This window comes from Cyprinus carpio, chromosome A22 (genome assembly GCF_018340385.1).
Source record: "Cyprinus carpio isolate SPL01 chromosome A22, ASM1834038v1, whole genome shotgun sequence".
Taxonomy (NCBI): domain Eukaryota; kingdom Metazoa; phylum Chordata; class Actinopteri; order Cypriniformes; family Cyprinidae; genus Cyprinus; species Cyprinus carpio.
The window spans coordinates 5,843,560-5,863,170 of NC_056593.1; the positions used below are offsets into that span (position 1 = coordinate 5,843,560).

The 19,611-nt window shown below is 37.6% G+C and overlaps 2 long non-coding RNA genes across 5 annotated transcripts in view; one reads left to right on the top strand and one right to left on the bottom strand.

The window, feature by feature from the left end:
* Positions 1–12,390, top strand: part of LOC122134998 — a 29,709-nt gene extending 17,319 nt beyond the window's left edge. For all 3 annotated transcript variants that reach the window (XR_006153259.1, XR_006153262.1, XR_006153261.1), the window contains 3 exons: positions 1,743–1,865; positions 3,689–3,897; positions 11,584–12,390. This is a non-coding gene — a long non-coding RNA (uncharacterized LOC122134998). The remainder of the gene's footprint in view (positions 1–1,742; positions 1,866–3,688; positions 3,898–11,583) is intronic.
* LOC109070454 overlaps positions 1–19,611 on the bottom strand; it is a 37,460-nt gene that overhangs the window by 1,715 nt on the left and 16,134 nt on the right. Inside the window, exon 3 of one of the 2 annotated variants that reach the window (XR_006153258.1) lies at positions 13,272–13,391. The exons of the other annotated variant lie outside the window; for it this stretch is intronic. This is a non-coding gene — a long non-coding RNA (uncharacterized LOC109070454). Of the gene's footprint in view, positions 1–13,271; positions 13,392–19,611 lie in introns of those variants that run through there. 2 annotated transcript variants of the gene reach the window in all.

A 19,611-nucleotide genomic window follows, 5' to 3' on the forward strand; every position in this document is an offset into this window, starting at 1 on the left:
GTAGTGGGAAGCGTGCCAGCCAGGGAAAAATTTCAGTACGACCGCTAACGGAGGATGACAACAACGTTCCTCTTTTTTTCCCCTCTGCATTTCATGCCTCATTCCCGGCCCGCTCTCATCTTTTCCTCTGCGTTACGTCAGCCTTGTTCTGCTATGTCTGATCCTGGCATTTAGGGTTTGTGTGTGTGTGTGTGTGTGTAGAGAGAGAGAGGTGCAGCGGGCACTGGGAGGGCATCAAAGACTGTCAGAGCGAATCAAAGACCCTGCCAACCTTGGCAAGCCGGGCACACACACACACATTCTCTTTCACTTTCTGCCAGTTCTTTTTTAGCCCGAATTTTGGCCACATCCATCCTCTCGTTTGTGTCTGTGTATGTGTTTTCCATGGCTGATCATTACAAATGTCAGAGGTCACTCAGCTGGCAGATGTCCCCACTGCTGGGGCCGCCCTTTCAATCTCTATCAATCTCATTGGGGTCCATTGTTTTTCTCCTAGTTATCTGTTAATCCTTCTTTTCCTTGGCTGTAATTAAACGCTTTAAAATTCACAGAGAACTTGTGTGGTGAGAAAGGACTTGATGGCTCTGTCCTAAATAGCGCACTTGCAGATTTATGATGGCCATCGCATGCAAGATTTTCATAATTTTATTTTAGAAGTTTTCATATATAATATTGGATTTTCCAGTATTTGCCAAGCAGTCGTTTGGGTGACTCACCAATGTGTGTGCAGATTTATGATGGCCATCGCATACTCGCAAATGTGTACATGTTGTTGTGTGTGTGTACATATACTAGTGTTTTATAGTGTCATTTTTATGTTTTTGACAGTGATTTATACCATTTAAAAGATTTACAATGTATTTCATATCAAGGACTTTAAATTTGTGGCCATTTTTTTTTAGTTTTAGAGTTGTGAAAATGTAATGTATAGTTTTTTTCAATTATTTTTAATGTAATTTCTAATTACATTACACCATGTAACATTTTTCAGAATTTTTAGATTTTCTATTTTTTTTTTTAAGTAGCCACAATAAAAATGTTTTAGAAACATTGTGAAAGTAATGACTTAAATGATAACACGTATAACGTATATCAGGTGTTAGCTTAGCAACATGCTAATGACTATTAAAATATATTAGATTACAGTTTTCTGTGCACTCACCAATGTGTGTGTGTGTATATATATATACTGTACTGTATTTGTATAATCCATAGAATTGTGACTTAAATGGAGTGTTCAGAATCATTTACTTATGATACTTAGATTGCTGCCATAAGGAAGTGAAAATGACTTCAGAAAATGATACACAGGTAACCGCAAAGTGCCACATCTCGCAGGAATGCTGAGAAATGTGTAATTTCCTGATAATAATCTAGGTCTTGTTGTTTGATGCACTTTCTCTTTTCCATTTCTCATATTTTATGCATGAGAAACTGACTTCACTTAAGTGTTTTAGGATAAGAAACATGAGTATTGAGACATACAAACACAGTAAGCTTTTATACTCTGATACGCCACAAACAACTGACTAGTGAACTAAGCGTTTTCTACTGCATTAGATCAGTGTGCTTGAGTGAATCCAGTTTATCAGTGCCAGCCTGCCAATGCAACAGTGCTCACGTCAGCCATCAGTGCCCTGCAGACCGGCCAATGCAAATGTCAGGGTTTTTAGTATAGGACAGAGAGAGAATTTACTTCTGGTCATATTTTGTCTTACAAAGTTTAATTGCTGGTTTTCAAGGATGACAGCATGTCACCCAACCTACCCATCTGGTTAATTCTGCCAAGCAAAAGATGAAACCGCACCAAAAATACTGCAGAGATTGATTCAGTGCACGACTTTTGACATGAACAACAAGATAAGGTAAGTGTTTTTTTTCCCTGTTTTAACTATACAAGATTATATGGTTACTTGCAAATTGTTATTTGGGTGACATTTCATTGTTTCTGAAGTTTTATGAAGGCAGACTTTTTAAAGACCAAGACCTTTTTAAGACCAATTAAAGAAAATGTAAGAAATAAATTAAAGGGAACATGAGTCTTATGCGAACATGGGTTGTATTTGAAAATCTCTTTATTATTTTTTAACTAATTTTGCACACACAAAAAAATAGTTTGACTAGAATATGGAAATAACTTTTACTGTATCTTTTGATCACACTGAACATTGGCATTTTTGTCGCTTTCAATGCAAATGTCTAAAAACTCTTAAATCTTGATCTTAAAAAATTCTTAAAAGATAATTTTCTGAGAAATTTATCAAAATGAAGTGAATTTATGATGTAAAAAAAGGTGAGAATATATGTGATTTGGGTTAGGAGGTTTTACTTAATTTAAAGGGAAAACTAATTTTCATATCCCAGATATATTCTTGTTTTAACCATAAATTCACTTAATTTTGTTGAATTTCTCAAAAAACAAGAATTCATATGTTCATTTTCCAACTCAAGTAAGTGTATCTTGACTTGAGGATGTTTAGATATCTGTGTTGGAAAATGGCCTACTAACAAAGATTTTTCAGTTCATGCAACATTTAATGCCATTACTTTATCAATTTAAAGACTTTCTGCTCTGATTTAAGGCCTTTTAAGGCTTTAATTTGTGGAAGGGCAAAGACTTTTTAAGACCCACAGAAACCTTGGTTTTTGTAAAAAAAAATTAATTGAACAAAGTTTTGTTGTGAATTTAACATTGGACCAGTGAATTTAAATGACCTGCTCCAACAGGAGTTTAGTTTAGTTTCGAGAACACAAATTTCATAAGCTGAAATAGGAAGAAATCGCGTGGTAAACCGCAAACGATTCTGCAGCGGCGTTTTCCCCGCGTTAATTGAAATACTCTGCAGAGTCCTAGCCGTTCGGTGACAAATATCAGCTCACATTTGATAAAACGAGCACGCAATTTGGCGGCTTTTTTCATGCTACCACCTCGCCCCCCCATCTCTCTGTCTCTCTCTTTCACATCAAAGCGGCGCCGAGTGCGATATTGAGGAATTCCATTTGCAGAGCGTCTTTAATAGGTGCAACGGCAGACACGGGCGCGGGAAGGAATCTGATAAAGAGAGAGAGGAAGGCAAGCTTGAGAGAGAATTAAAGGAAGCGTCAGATCTGGCAGAGACGAGCGAGCGAACAGAGAGAGAGAGAGAGAGAGAATCAATGGGTCTTGCCGGCGGAAGGACGCTGTGACTCACAAAAGCATCGCGGTCTTACCTGCCAGTTACCTCAGACAGCACATTTATTAGCTAAACTGTAATGTCTGTCTACTGATGATCCTAACCCAGCTTTCTCTCGACGAGAAAATTAAGTCAGTGGTGTACGGGGCCCATAATGCAGTTGGAGGCCCCACTTCCTTTGGGAGGCCCCTCACGACATTATGCACTGCAGAAAACCCTGTTTTTAATAGTATTTTTTGTCTAATAGATATAAGTATATAAGTAGACATAAGTAAACAGAGAGACAGACAGACAGACAGAGAGAGAGACAGGGAAATGTATATAGACAGAAACAGATAAATATGCAAACAGAGAGAGACTAGAAACAGATCGATGGCTGAGAAAGAAAGACATTGTTGATTCAGATCAATGATGATGTCATGACAGCACTGATCCATTTCACACTTGTGAGAATCACTTAAAACAGCTTTATTTTTTAATAAAATGCATCTTTTTGTCATGCTTTTTATCTGCAGAGTGGTGTATCTATGGCCTCTAGCAGGGGATAAGTGGGCCATGCTAACCAGCTAATCCCTGACCCCTACAGGTCAGCACAGTGATGTCATGAACTGATTCCAGATCAGATGCAACTGGCTGTGGGAAGGACTGACTGCAGGTCAGCGTGGAAAAATAGGAAGGTTCGGGGGAATAAACTTAAACTGGTGCAATCCCACAGACGTCCTGGGTGAGTTTATTCCCTTAAGCGCAGTGTGGAAAATTTGCGTGTCAAGCTGTGTTTTCCAGCACATGAATCCACACACACACACAGTTTAATCCTGCGCAGTGGGGATTGCCGTCTGGAGATTGTACCGCGTCCAAGACTGAGTCGCCGCTTGCTGACCTTCTCACACACACTTCTATACATCCGTTCTAAGGCGGTGTGTGTGCAGCGTACAGCTTTGATCCCCAGCTGAAGGGTACTTACAGGCCAAATTTCCAAATGCGTAAGAGTCAGCCCTCCCACTGGAGAGAGAGCGAGAGAGACAGAATGAATTCTTACACGGCTCTGGGAATTGGGTCTCGGCGGCAGGAGCTATTAATATATCGCTGCGGCCCCCGAGAGAGAGACGGCGAGGTAGACAGAAAGACAATCAGATAAAGCCAGCGATAGAAAGAGAGAGAAACAGAGAGGAAGAGAAACTGAGAGACAGACAGGTAGTTCAGACAGAGAAAAAGAGTGGTAGAAAGATAGACAGGCAAAGAGATACCAAACAGATAGAGTGAAAGAATGATTACAGAAGGATAGACAGAGACATAGACACAGAGAGAGAAAGACCTATACTGTCCACCACAGTGATCCTTAGTATGTCTGTGTGTTTCTATGTAAGTTAAAGATGTTATAATGTGTTACAGTTTAATACTTCTAAGATGTTACAATATTCCATTCTATTACTGTGATGTTCATTTAAATATTATTATTGTTATATTATTATTTTTATCTTTTTGTACATGTATACTTAGATGCAAAGAAAGCAATAGAAACAGAGACAGGCTGAGAGAGACAAATACTGATAGATAGATAGATAGATAGATAGATAGATAGATAGATAGATAGATAGATAGATAGATAGAAATATATAGACAGAGAAAAAGGCAGAGAAGAGAGAGCCTGAAAGAGAGACTGTTGAGTGAGAGGCAGTGCAGGGAAACACTCTGTGCATGTGTGTGTTTCCGGCAGGCATGTGTAGCCTATCGGTTATCAATGCACAGTTAAAAATATCGATCAGACAGTTATTGACGAATGCGTGTGTTACAGAAAGTGTGACCCGACACACAGTCCTGTCTCTCTCCCCCCGTGACTCCAGGTCAGTGTTGATCTGACCTCACTAGTAACGATTTCACACACAACCGCAGAACACGTCTGGTCTCGGATGAGATAATCAACCCGCAGGAAGCGCATCATCAATACAATAATCAAATCGCAGTTTATGACATTACAGATGAGTCGAACGCAATTGAATTAATTCACGTCGGCTCGTTACAGGTGACGACAGACAGGCCGAGCCATCAAGCCTAGTACGAGCAGGCGAGAGAGAGAGAGAGAGAGAGAGAGAGGGGGATTTGGTTCTTTATCTCTCCGCTGCTCAACGGCCAGTAAGCAGGATTAATGGTCCTGTCTCAGCGTGAGCCAGGTACACACACACACACACACAGAGAGAAAGAGAGAGAGCGCGGGGCCAGTAATCGCATGCAAACATCACACGCTTTTCAGGCAGCGCTACGTGCGCACACACATACTCGCATTTCAAAAGCACAGGAAGCACCTGTTTCTCTCCCACAGAGCCTCGCGCACACACGCGCCGTTGCGTTCATTCCCTCACGCTCTGTCTCTTTTCTCGTCTCGCTCCTGCAGTCAGGGTTTCCTTGGCGCTCTTCAGACGCCAGTGGACCGTGACAACAAGATGTTCCCCGGAGGAATCCCACAGCCGTAAACTGTAGCCGTCCCAGCGATCGTTTCGGTAAATATAGAAAGCAGATCGTAACGCACGAGCGATTCAGAGATTCAAAAATGTCCCCTAAACAAACTTGAGAAGGACCAACTTTAAAGGCAGTATTGTTAAGGAATTGGTTCGGTAGTGGGCTGCACAGTTTGCAAAGCATTTCACTCATTAGCACAGGCTAAACAGATTTTAGTTGACACAGCATAGCAATCCAAAACTCTGAGAACAATATTTCTGACAGTTAAAACTGATATCAGGGAACGTAGTAAAGCTAAGAAAGCTAGCACAGGTAATTTGATTGTTGACACAAGTAGGCTAGGCCTACCTTCAGTTAAAACTGAACAAGTTGACTCAGAAATTAGCACAGTTAGCAAAGTTAACACAGAAAAAGCAAAGTTAGCATGCAAAAGCCGTTAAAATTAGCTCAGAAAAGCAAAGTTAGTGAAGGTAAAGCACAGATGACAGTTAGCATGTTAGCATGTGTATGTCAGAAAACAGTATGTGGCAAAGTTATCCAAGCTATATCAGAGAATACAATGTGGCCCAAAGGTCCACTGTCTATTATTCAATGCAAAAATCTGCAAATCTTTCGCACTTGCGCTAAATTCCCAATCGCGTGGATTTATATCGAAATGACTGGATTTTCGCTAAAATTTGCTTTAACGGGTAAATCTGAGGGCATAGTAGACTCAACGAACACAGGTAAAGATGGCCCAGTTCGCACAATTAACAGTTATTCCAGAAAAAAGTAGCACAGCCAACACGGTTAGCTCAAAGTACAGCAAGTTAGCACAGATAATTTAACAAGCAGGACATATCTAAAACAGGGAGGACAGCTAAACTTACAGTTAGCATTGCTGAAATTAATCAAACTTATGAACTCTACAGTTATCATACAGCAATGTCTTTACTAGTATAAAAAGATTAAGTAAGTGTACTAGCTACTGAAGTAATGCGCCAGCGAAATTAGCTAAAGATAGACCATGAGTTGCAAAACATTAAAAAACAACAACACGGATCTGGAAAGCAGTGCAATGAAGACAATCTAGCAAACTCTTTTCGTCTCACTTTTACGTCCAGCCGTGACGTAAAATGAAATTCTTTTACCCCAAGTGCAAGGAGCGCAGAGCACGAGGCCTGGCAGCGAATGCCCTCTGCGCGCGCAATATCTGCCGATCTGCGTCGACAGTGATCCGTGCGCGCGTGAGAGAACGCTATTAAAATGATAACTTGGGAGAACTTTAACCACCGCTAAACGGGCCGCCGTCGCCACGGACCGGATACTTTCACGGAGCCGTTTGCGATGCACTCTTCCTGCCTCCGTCTCTCTCTCTCTCTCTCTCTCTCTCGTCATTAATCTCGTGGCAGCGCTGCAGGAAACAGCCTTTCACAGGCAGCTGGAATTTCATCTCCTCCCTCGGTCTTTATTACTCTTCCACTCAACCTATCCCTCGTTCACCCCCTCCTCTCTCTCTCTCTCTCTCTCTCTCTCTCTCCTCCCTCCCTCTCTCTCTCCTCCTCTCCCTCTCTCTCTCTCTCTCTCTCTCTCTCTCTCCGTTTATTACGGCGCTCTAATCACTTGCGCGCAGGTAACAGAGCACTGCGCTGCACACAATAGAGCCGGCCTTCATAGCGCCTCTACGCACACACAAACAGAAGCCGGGCTCATAAACTGTCACGCGCACACATACACGCACACACACCCTCTAAATCGCACACGCCGTGGATTCTTCTCTCAGAAGGGCATGGTAAGTGACGGGGGTAGGAGGGGTGGTTCAGAATGATAAAGAGAGGGGGAGAGACGCAGAGCGTGATTAGAGAGCGAGAGGGACACGAGCGGCAGCAGCGTCTCGCGCAGCACAGCGGCGATACGGAGTACGGTGGTACAGCAGTCCCCCCTAGCGGCACATAGTGCAACTAACTGCAGTCCTGTCGGCACGAGCCGGTCTCCTCTTTTAGGAATCCACAGACTTGTTTTTGTTTTTTTCTGGAAAACTTTTTTTCTTCATTAAAGGGAGCACTGAAGTTGAACTTGAGGGGCATTTTTATTTATATGCTATTATATTTTGCTTGTTAATAAATGTAGTACTATTCTAATAGTAGACCTAATAAAATATTAAAATATTATTGAACAAATATTTTGAGTATTCAGTTTCATTTAACTCCAAGCCCATTAAATAAAATAAAACAGAAGTATTAAAAAAGAAGTATTAAAAATATTAGAATATTGTGAAAATGTAATGTAACAAATATTTTGACCATGCTGATCATTTTTTTAATTAAAAATTCAATTTCATTAAAATTACATTAAAATTAAAATTGCAATATTACTTAACATAATTATTTAACATAAATATTAGAACATTACAAAAATGTAATTTTTATAAATATTTTGTGCCTTCAGGTCACTCAATTATGGGTGACAAGCCCATAAAATAAAACAGAAATATTATATATATATATATATATATATATATATATATATATATATATATATATATATATATATAATATGTATATATAATGTGTGTGTATATGTGTGTGTGTGTGTGTGTGTGTAAATAAAGTAAAACAAAATATTAAAAAAATCTGTTAATTTCACCCCCAAAAATAAAGCAGAAATAAAATATTATTCAGATTTATATATTTATAACAAATGTTAGAATATTATTAAAATGTTATCAAATATTTGGAGCATTCGGGTTACTTAATTTGGCCACTAACCATAAAGCAGAAATGAAATAAAACAAACATGTGAAATAAAGCAGAAGTAAAATAAAAATAAATTGTGTGTGGGCTACTTTGATTTACACCTTTAAGAACCCACCTAGCAACTGCTCATATTACCCTAGCAACCAGATAGCACAATCTTGGCAGCTCCCTATCTCTGAGGCACTTTTGCACAGGCAGAACTCTAGTGTTAATAATCTCTCTTGCGTTCTGTCAGTCTCATTTCTCTCTTCTCGTGTATTCTCATGGTGTCATTCACACCAGCTCTCATGCACACACAGATGACATCTGTACACACACATTTTCACAGTGTAAAACCGAAGATCTGTGTGTATTTATGTTAGATCACAATGTTTAATCAGCAATTAATCTTGCAACATGACACAATAAACTGTGGTGTTTAATGTCATTTACAAAATAGACAATATTTCCAATTGTTAATATATATATATATATATATATATATATATATACAAGATATATAATTGTTAATATATATATATATATATATATATATATATACAATATACAAAACATAATGACAAAACTTGCTTCAGATGAATACAACACTCTAAAAAATAAAGGCGCTTCATAATGCCATAGAAGAACCTTTTTGTCTAAATAGTTCCATAAAGAACCTTTAACATCTGAAGAACCTTTCTGTTTCACAAAAGTGAAAGTGAAAAAAAAAAGTGAAAGTGACGTGACATACAGCCAAGTATTGTGACCCATACTCAGAATTTGTGCTCTGCATTTAACCCATCCAAAGTGCACACACACAGCAGTGAACACACACCCGGAGCAGTGGGCAGCCATTCATGCTGCGGCGCCCGGGGAGCAGTTGAGGGTTCGGTGCCTTGCTCAAGAGCACCTCAGTCGTGGTATTGCCGGCCCGAGACTCGAACCCACAACCTTAGGGTTAGGAGTCAAACTCTCTAACCACTAGCCCACGACTTCCCACAAAAGGTTCTTTGTGGTGAAAGAAGGTTCTTCAGATTATAAAAAGGTAAGACAGAGATGGTTCTTTAAAGAACCTTTGACTGAATGGTTCTTTGTGGAACCAAATATGGTTCTTCTATGGCATCACAGTGAAGAACCTTTTAAGCACCTTTATTTTTAAGAGTGTACAACCAGAAATAAAATAATGTTAAGTGAGAGACAGAGAGATGTTCTGTGGGCCGAAGTTTCCTCCAGACTCCTGGATCATGCTCTGTTCCAAAGGATCAGAGCGTGTCGTGCTGCGGCTCCTGCGAACCGGCAGACAAATAAACAGTTGGCAAGATCTGGTGTGTGTGTGTGTGTGTGAGCACCTGGCAGGACACGCTGCTCGTCCATGCCATTAAAGCCTCTCATTTCCTTCCATCCATGAAGCTCAACATGAAAAAACCGACCTACTCTCTCCATATACACCAGATCTGTGTCACTGAATCTATCTCTACTTATCTATTGGTATTCTTTCTTTCTTTCTTTCTTTCTTTCTTTCTTTCTTTCTTTCTTTCTTTCTTTCTTTCTTTCTTTCATTATCAAGGGCCCTTGAGTTGACAGAGGCAGCAAGACGGTGTTCGGCTGCTTCCTTTCCCCTGCCTCTAGCGCACGAAATCAAAGACATCAGACTTACAAGCAGCGAAAAACTTCCCCAAGGGAAATACCAGCCTTGCGTGTGTCAACTACTGCCGACGCACACGTACACACATGCTAACACACACACATGCTGCGGTAAACCACACTGGCAAGTGCTATACCAAATTTCATGCAGTACTGGTCTAGAGTTCAACTGATTCACACACACACACAAAGAGAGAGAGAGAGAGAGAGTTTAACTGGGCCTGTCAGGCACTTTTGTTCTTCTTTAATGTTCTATCTCCTGCTAAACTTACAGGGCTAATCTCAAACACACAATGGTGCATTCTTCAGGCAGGAGAGATATAACTCATTGTGACCGTTTCACTACTTGGAATAGCATGCTAGCATATTACTTGTACTATTTTTGCAGTGTGTATAATGTGCACAGTCTATGGATTTATTGAAAATTGACCTTGCATATAACACTGAATTTAGAATAGCATACTACATTAGTATTTCTTCCATATAAAGTGGTATGCTATTATGCCATTCCAAATTTTTTTTTTTTTATTAAATTTTTACTACTAAGTGTGCAATGTACACTATTTAAATATAATAGTATTAATTAATATGTGAAAGATGCATTATTCTATGCATTATTCTTTGATTTCAAATTGTAGTATGCTGTATACTACATTACACATTTATTTCTGCATGTAGTGTCCAGTAATCTTTTGGGAATAATATTTTACATTTTTAATCCAAATTTGCGTAGAAAAGACTGGCTTACCAAGTAAAATAGCGTGTGAATGATCACAAAGAGATGTTAATGATCACTGTTGTTTTTACTTTCAGTTCAATTATAACATCGGAAGTCGAGTACATTGCATTGTGGGATACTGTACTACAACCAGTGTGCTTTGTTGTGCAATGCACGTTTTAGCATTTCAATTCTATGCATACAGGAAATTTGCATACTGTGCATAGCAGTATGTTAGTATGCTTTTTTCAAATAAGTTACTTAATGCTTAAACTTTCAAATACTATTTAAAAAAAAGAAGTATGCACACTCTTAAATATAAAGGTTTCAAAAAGGGTTTTGCAGTGATCCATAATGTGGAGAACATCTAAAAGAGATTTTTCACAATAAAGAACATTTCATGGAATGGAACCATTAATTCTAAAAAAAAAAAACCTTTATTTTAAAAAGTATAGTATACAGTACAGTATATACTGAACAGAAAGTAGTGGCCATGCAGCCAGTATTTGTGTGTGGCATAAGGAGATCAGTTCCATTTGCTGGCCAAATTTGACTGACAGGCCAACTCTCCAATAGTGTTTTAGAGTCTAAGTGCCTGCTGTTAGCCTTTAAATGTCAACTAGAGAGCAGCACCAGACAGAACGAGAGGGGCACTTATGTGCATTCCAGCAGAGAGTCCCATCTGAATCTATGTAAACACACACATACACACAGTGTGCAGGAATTAAAAAGAGTATGAATGCAGTGATTATTGCATCCAAACACACACTCCACAGACAGAAAGTCAGAGAGACAGTGCTGTTCGGTGGTTGATTTGGGAAAAAAAGTCACAATGTGTCTTTTTTTTTCAGTGCTTTTTGTCTATTTTATGTTTCAGACTTCATGTCTCGGAAGTTTCCCGTGGAAGGAGCCACATGTGCTGCTGATTACAGCGCTGAATGTTAGCGGCTGGTGCGTGTTTACAATCACTTTTTGTGTCTTTATATCTATTGGATTTCTTTTGATGTGTCACCTCTGCTTATAAAAATATAAAAAATATGGACAAATTTGCAACGAAGCATTTTCACACAGAATCATCTATATAAGTGTTCACATTTACGGAGAGTAGACGCGATGTAGCAACTCTAAAGGCCTGTTCACACCAAAGATGATAACTATAACAATGAAGTTTTAAAAATCATTTTAATTCTAAGAGAATAGTGAAGTTCACGCTACAACAATAACGTTGATGACAAAGAGGAAGCTTTGACAACCAACCAGAATCCACCAGATTTTTTTTTTGTTTTTTTTTGTTTTAGAGTTTTAGCTTTTAAAGTGGCAGACGACAAAACTGCAGTTCACACTTAAAATTATATCATCTATTGGTGTGGGTGCTAATATAGTTATTGTTATAGATATGTTTATATTTATTGATCTTGCTGTGAATGGGCCTTAATTGTCAAGTATTGAAAATTGTAAAATGTTTTTGGTTTTATTTAATTTAAACTAAATATTTTTTATAGTATGTAGTATGCTAGTAGTTAGCTAAATACTTCTACGTATTAGCTGCATTTGGAATAGCATACTAGCATACTATACAGAATATTATGGAAGTTTGTTTCTCCCACAGAATTAAAAGAAAAGTATTTGTCACTTTTTATTTCACAATTCAGATTTTTTTCTCTCAATTTTGAGTTTATATATATTTTTCAACTTTTTCTCACAATTTTAAAGAATAAAAAGGTCATAATTGTGAGATATAAATGCAGAATTGTCAGATATAAACTCACAATTTGTGAGAAAAAAGTCAGAGTTGTGAAATAAAGTCAAAATGACCTTTTTTTAAAAAAAAATTGTTCCATGGCAAAAACAATAAAACAGAACTGCAAGATGTAAACTCAGAAACTGGAGCGGGAAAAAAAAAATCTGATTTGCGAAATCGGAAAAATGTGTATATCTTGCAATTCTGACTTTTTTTCTAAGAACTGCAAGTTTATATCTCTCAGTTATGTGTTTATATCTCGCAGTATTGCAAGAAATATATTGTTCAAATTCTAAATTGTGATGTAAAAAGTCATAATTAACTTTTTTATTTTGTGCCTGAAACGGTATTCCATAGTAAGTACTACTAACATCTGTTGAAAGAAAGTGATGTCCACATGATATCCGACTCCATTTAGATACTCCAGTCAGGTAGGATACTCTACACCGTACGTGACAAACAATGCAGTGCTAACTAGGCTAGAGACCAACAAAACAGCATTTTGAAATTAAGCATAAAACACATAAATCATGTTCAATTGGCTATGTCACTTTTTGTCAGTTTTACTTGACACTTGAAACTTGTCGTCCCATGTCTGGTTAGGAAACGTTGTGTAGAGACAATGAACCCGCTGCCCTGGTGCGCAGCTCGCTCACAGGGCTTCTTCTGTTTTCTTGAGCACTGCATGGTCCTCTTAGTGGAGCTGCGTGAGGGGGCACTGTCAGCCAGCGCTCTGGCCGGAGTCCCAGACCACACACACATGCACACACACACCACTCTGTGACAGCAGGCAGAGTGCTTGGCAATGGTCCTCTGCCCGTCAGCGGAATGTCAGCGGGCGGCAATGGCTGCCACGGCAACAGATCCATCACTGTCTGCAGAGGGAGATTCCATTATCATGACGACGGGTTACATCATCCATCTCCGCTGAGCTCTCGCAGGTTCTGTTCATAAGATGGGAAAAATATATGAACACTCCATAATGTTTTACAGCGTGATGTTTTTAATTCCATATGATAAAATGTTATGAAATATATGGAAGGTGGATGATGTGCAGATGAAGAAATGGAAAAACTGCTCTGAACACCTTAGCAACTGCATGGCTTCATGCTTAAAATCACTTAATGTAGGATACCTTAGCAACCACATAGCAACATGCTTAAAATCACTCAGAATACCTGAGCAACCACATTGCAATGTGCTCAAAACCATTTAGAGCACCTTAGCAACCACATACCAACATGCTTAAAACCACTCATCTGCATGGCAACGTGCTAAAGACCATTCATAACATCTTAGCGACCACATGTGCTTAGATCAAATCAGAAGACTTTAGTAACTGTATAGCAACTTGTTAAAAACTGTTCAGAACACCTTAGCAACCACATAGCAACGCGCTTAAAGCTACCCAGATTACCTTGGCAACCCGCCAATCTGCCAGTGATATTTGGCGGGTTTTCGAGTGGGCTGTGAGTTAGCATGTGTGTTTGTATCTTACTGTAATCACTGAACTCATCCACTCAGAACACACACACACACACAAATAATAACAATAATAAATCCTAAGAGTTTTACTCCTGCTGACAGACCTGATGAAAGACCCTCAAAAAAGTGTGAAACAACCGCAGCAGAAAATTACACACTGTCTCTCGCCATCTCTGATTGGCTCTCAGTTCCTGCTTCGCTTTATTATTAGCGATGCACTGACCGCTGAAAGAGACAGAATTAACATCCTCTGTAATAAACCACAAAAACATCGAGCACACAGTCCAGCAAGAGCAATCAGAATATGAACGTCAGTCGCAATCAATGCTGCAGAAGAGCCGGGAAAAACACCTCTATTATGAATCAAGGCAAGCTACTATGATTGGGGACGTTCATAGAATCCACTTTCTCTTTTATGAACTCTAAACTTTGGCAAAATTTGTGTGCATAGATTCTTTATAAAACAGTAGCTGTTGTATTAAAATATACTGTATTTAAATATATAAAATAAAGTTTTATATTTTAACATTAGGCTATATAAAATATTTGATATTATTAATATTATTATTAATTATTGGTCATTTTATTAACATTTTATTCTAGGTGGTTCTGGGTATTTTTAGCACGTTGCTAGGTAGTTGGTACAATGCTTTGTGTGGATTTTATTCCCAAACATGGTATTTTTAGCACGTTGCTAGGTAGTTGGTAAAATGGTTTGTGTGGATTTTGTTTGATTAAATGGAACTAAATGATTATTGTGTGAAAGCACCTTTAGGCCCTGTCCACACGAATGCGGGTATTTTCAAAACCGCAGCTTTTTCTATGCGGTTTGGCCATTCGTCCACAGGGAGATGGAGCACCAGGTCACTGAAACCAAACATTTTTGAAAACTCCTGCCAGGATGAAGATTTTCAAAAACTATGGTTGCAGGGTTATCGTATAGACAGCATAGACTGTATAAAAACATGGACGTAGTGTCCGTAACGTCACCTGTAGGTTTCTGAAGAGCATTTTTGAAGCTCAAAGTGGGCAGAGCCGGCTGACGCAAGCTTGGCAGCGCGTAACTGTGCGACACTCCCGGATAATCGAAAATGGACAAAGAGGCGGGAGCTGGTTGCTGAAACCACGCCCACCTACTGCGACGGTGGTGACAGCAGCGGCAATCCACCTGTCACTCAAGTGGCCACACCCTTAATTATGCAGAAATTTAAGGCTTAATATAATTTAAATGGATGAGTTTTAAAAAAATTCACCCCCCCTCACAGTTGTCATGAAGGGCAAAATTAGCTATATAGACCAAAACCCCTTTTTCAATCAGGCTGTAAACATGTTTTTTTTGTTGTTTTTTTCTGCTGTAAAGTTGGGCATTTTAACATGGGGAATCTATAGGACTGAATCCCTTTTGCAGCCAGCCTCTAGTGGCCAGTCAATCAATTGCAGTTTTAGTCACTTCCGTGTTGGTTTCACGAACCAAAAGACACTCAAACAAGTCGATAAACAAACACACAAATGCAGATTAAAACACCAGAAGAGGTTTAGTCTGCATCACATAAAACACATAAGTCATTAGAGGCATAAATTATGAATATTGGCGAATAAGAGCAGCGCCGTGTTCATTGGCGGTTTTCCGGGAGCGTTATTTATCTCGGGAAGCAGGCCGGGCAGGAGCGAGTGTTCAGGAAGAGAGCGAGAGCATGATTGATGTGTGATTATGGGGAAATGAGTGATGCAGGGAAACACACCACAATGTATTATAGACAGCACTGACAGCTGTATAATTTGGTTATTATACACTCTTGTAAGAGCGAGCGCGAGCTCTACGTCAGCATGACCCTTTGATCCGATTCAACTACACGCACAGTCTGTCAGAGCAAAGAAAAAAAAATTGAGCAGACGCACACTAATAGTGCTCTAGCCGCAGACAGGGGTTTCTCTATCATTGAAATAAATAAAACATAATTATTATAAAAATAAAATTATAATATAAAGAAATATATTATATCTTACCTTATATATTATATCTTACCTTATATATTAAATATTACATCATTATTATAGCTAAATATAACATTGTACATTTTAATTTATATTATAATTAAAATATAAATGTATATATTTAATTTATAAATGTATATATGAATGTATACACTGCTGTTCAAAAGTTTGGGATCAGTAAGATTTTTAATGTATTTTAAGAAGTCATCAGGCTGCATTTATTTGACAGAAAAAAACTGTAATATTGTAAAATATTATTACCATTTAAAATAATGGCTTTCAATTTTAATATACTTTAAAATAAAAAAAAATTCTGTGATGCAAAGCTGATTTTTCATAATCATAACTCCCTTCTTCAGTGTCACATGATCCTTCAGAAATCATTCTAATATGCTGATTTATTATTATTGTTGGAAAAAGTTGTGCTGCTTAATATTTTTTTGGAACCTGTGATATTTTTTCAGGATTATTTGAATGAATAAAGTTAAAAAGAACAGCATTTATTTAATATAGAAATCTATATCTTCTATATTTAGAATAGAAAAAACATGTACTATATATACTACATACATATTACTACATACTACATATAATATCTTTTTTATAGGGAGTGAACAAGGACCATTGCAGAAGCAGGGATTTGACGCATGTTCTTTCAGCTGTGATGTCACATCTTGTCAGTCACAACGTTTGTGCCCCAACACACACACACACACATGTCCTCTGTCTCTCCTTTTTACCGACAACTCACTCAGGCACCTCAAAGAAACCTCAAGCTCATCTCCCACACACACACACACACACACTCACTCTGCATCTGTCTCACTTCCACCTTTCTCATCTGTGCACATTCAAAATCTCACGTTACACTCATCTCATCTCCCACTCATCTCACACACACACACACACACACAGTCTCATGTCTGATGTTACCCAGATGCAGCTTTGATCGTTCTCCAGGGACCTCGGCACACGCTGACTGAATCTAAACCGAAGTGTCTTGTTTTCTGCCTTGTGTTTGTTTCATGGTGTGGACTTTCCCCTGACTTTAATTCCTTTTATTTTTAGCTAATTATATTTGCTAACCCTCCAAACTGAACTCTTTGAGAATCCATTTTGTATAATGCAACAATCCTGAATTTGAAATATTTTTCACATTCAGTATTTCCGTAGGGATTAAAAAAAAATTGTAATAAAATAAATGAAAAACATTATTGAAAATAAAAAAAAAATCACTATATTAGAAACTTTGATTCAAAGCAAAAAAAAAAAAAATACAATTAAAAATAATAAAAATAAATAAATGAAAATATGTAATGTAATATGTAAATTATTTTAGGAGTGAATTAAGTACTCACCTCTTCACAAATAATAATATAAATATATAACAAATAAAAATGGTAATTAGTACTAGGTATAAATAAAAGCAATATATGTCGATAAAAATATTTAAATATGTTTATGTTTTTTTTATTTTAAAATATTGTTTTATATTTTTATTGGTTTATATTTGTATATTTTATTATTACAAAATAATATCTCTAAGAATTCAGTGAATTTTTTGTTTTTGTTTTTTCCTAAACTGTTGCACTCTGTAGTCCCTTTATCAGGTTTTATTATAATATTTTACTATTATATTTGGGACATTTGTTGCAAACAGTAAAACCTGAACATAACACCCACACCAAGCTTCATGACTGTTTTAATTTGTTAAACATTTACTGTATCGTTCCTCAGAGCTGCATCAGTATTCATTATGGTTTATGCTGACGTCAGATCAGTTCAATCACTGCCTGAGGCCAAAGGTTAAAGGTTACAGATAGGCCTGCGAACAATAACCCTGATTCAAGGCCTAAGAAGTGTACAGATTTTGCTTTTAACACACTCACATGCAGGGCTGAAAAATTACCTACAGTTACTGTAACTCAGTCACATGACCTAAGTGTTTACCACCACACCATCTTAAATTCAGAACCAGTTTTATAAATGGTGAATCTTATCATCAAACAGAGGTTTCATGAAAATCTTTAAACTTTGGTGTCATTATTTTCCTACACTACAGGTATTAATCTATAATAGATAACATACGCTTACAATGTTATTGAGGTTTCAAGTGCAATTTCACTATAATTTTATGACCCTCAATGCCAAACAGGCTGTTTGTGATACTGAACCTTTAAGACTTGAATGTAAATGTATGCCGTACTGCTATTGTGCTCGATACTATATATCTGTTATGCAAACAGGGTCCAACATTAATTATTCTTGGTTTTACAGGTTAGTTTCAGTGTTCAGGTTGGACCGAAGAGGAAGTTTTGCGTTAAACATTGTCTACACTGAATGTTTCAGTTTAACAAGCCTTTTTCCATTGTATGGTCTCATCATAACCTTTGTGGGCACTTGTGGTTATTAAAGGGTTAACACCTGTCTGTGACCTTTTCACTCCCTCCATTACTTGTTTTCAGGGACACCACCTGATGAAAAGACTTTAATAGGTTTTAATGTGAGTTCAGTTGTGACAACTTACCCCATATCTTGTGACAACATACCATGCAAGAAAAAAGTACACGTTCATTTGACTATTGACTGGGCAATAACGGCGGAAAGGTTAATAGTTTAACAAATAAACCCACCTTGAGTAAAATTGTAAAATTGGCCACTTGGCCCACACTCTCATATAGGCCTATAGTCTCTCAATCTTCCATCTCTTCTTTTATTTGTCTTTATTTACCAACAGCCACATATTATACCACTTGCATTTTTACAAGGAGAATAAAAAGTTTTCCCTATACTGTTGATGTGAAACACTGCTCTTGAAATGCTCTGGAAATCCACAAATTCATCACCCTGTCAACAATTTCAAGCACCAGAAATGACTCGAGGAAGCCTATATTCTGAATGAAAAGGGATTATCCTCAGTTTAACCTCTGAGTAAAACTTTAAAAGTGTTTAACAGATAACAATCTCCAGACACATCAAGACAAATCGTATGCTTCTTCCTCACTAAATGGTCCAACATAACATAACTACAACAATAAGTCAAGAGTTATGATTTTACCAGATTTATACGGCTGCAGTAAACATCTCTTCCACCAGGTAATACAGGAGACTGTTTATACTTATCATGTAAACTATAGCATTTTTTCAACAAATAATTTACAAGTAGCTAATCCAGTCAGATTTTATAAATAGAATCGAAATTGTATACTCAAAACACATTTTTATGGTATTTCAACAATATATCACATGCACAGTAGCCTAATCGTAACTTTGGCTAAATGAAAATTAGTGAACATACATTAGGTATAAGCTTACAAAAATTAACCATGGTGTGTAGTAGCTAACCATGGTTTTTTGGTGTATTGATTACCATTTGTATAACCACTGTTTTACTACATATACCATGGTTAAACTATGACTAGTGTAGCAAAACCACGGTTAATTTGTGGTTTAACTATAGTAAAAATGTTTGTTTTTTGTTTCATTTGTAGTAAAACCATGGTTAAAATTCATAAGGGTTAAGATGAGGAGCCTACACTAGATGTCGTTAAAACTAAAAATAAGTAAATATGGAAAAAACACACACAAACCATTGTTTATTAGTTACAAGTTGCCATATACATTTAAAAATAAATCAAAAACAATTGAGCAATGGTTCTTTGAAAAGGTACATTAGGTGCAGCA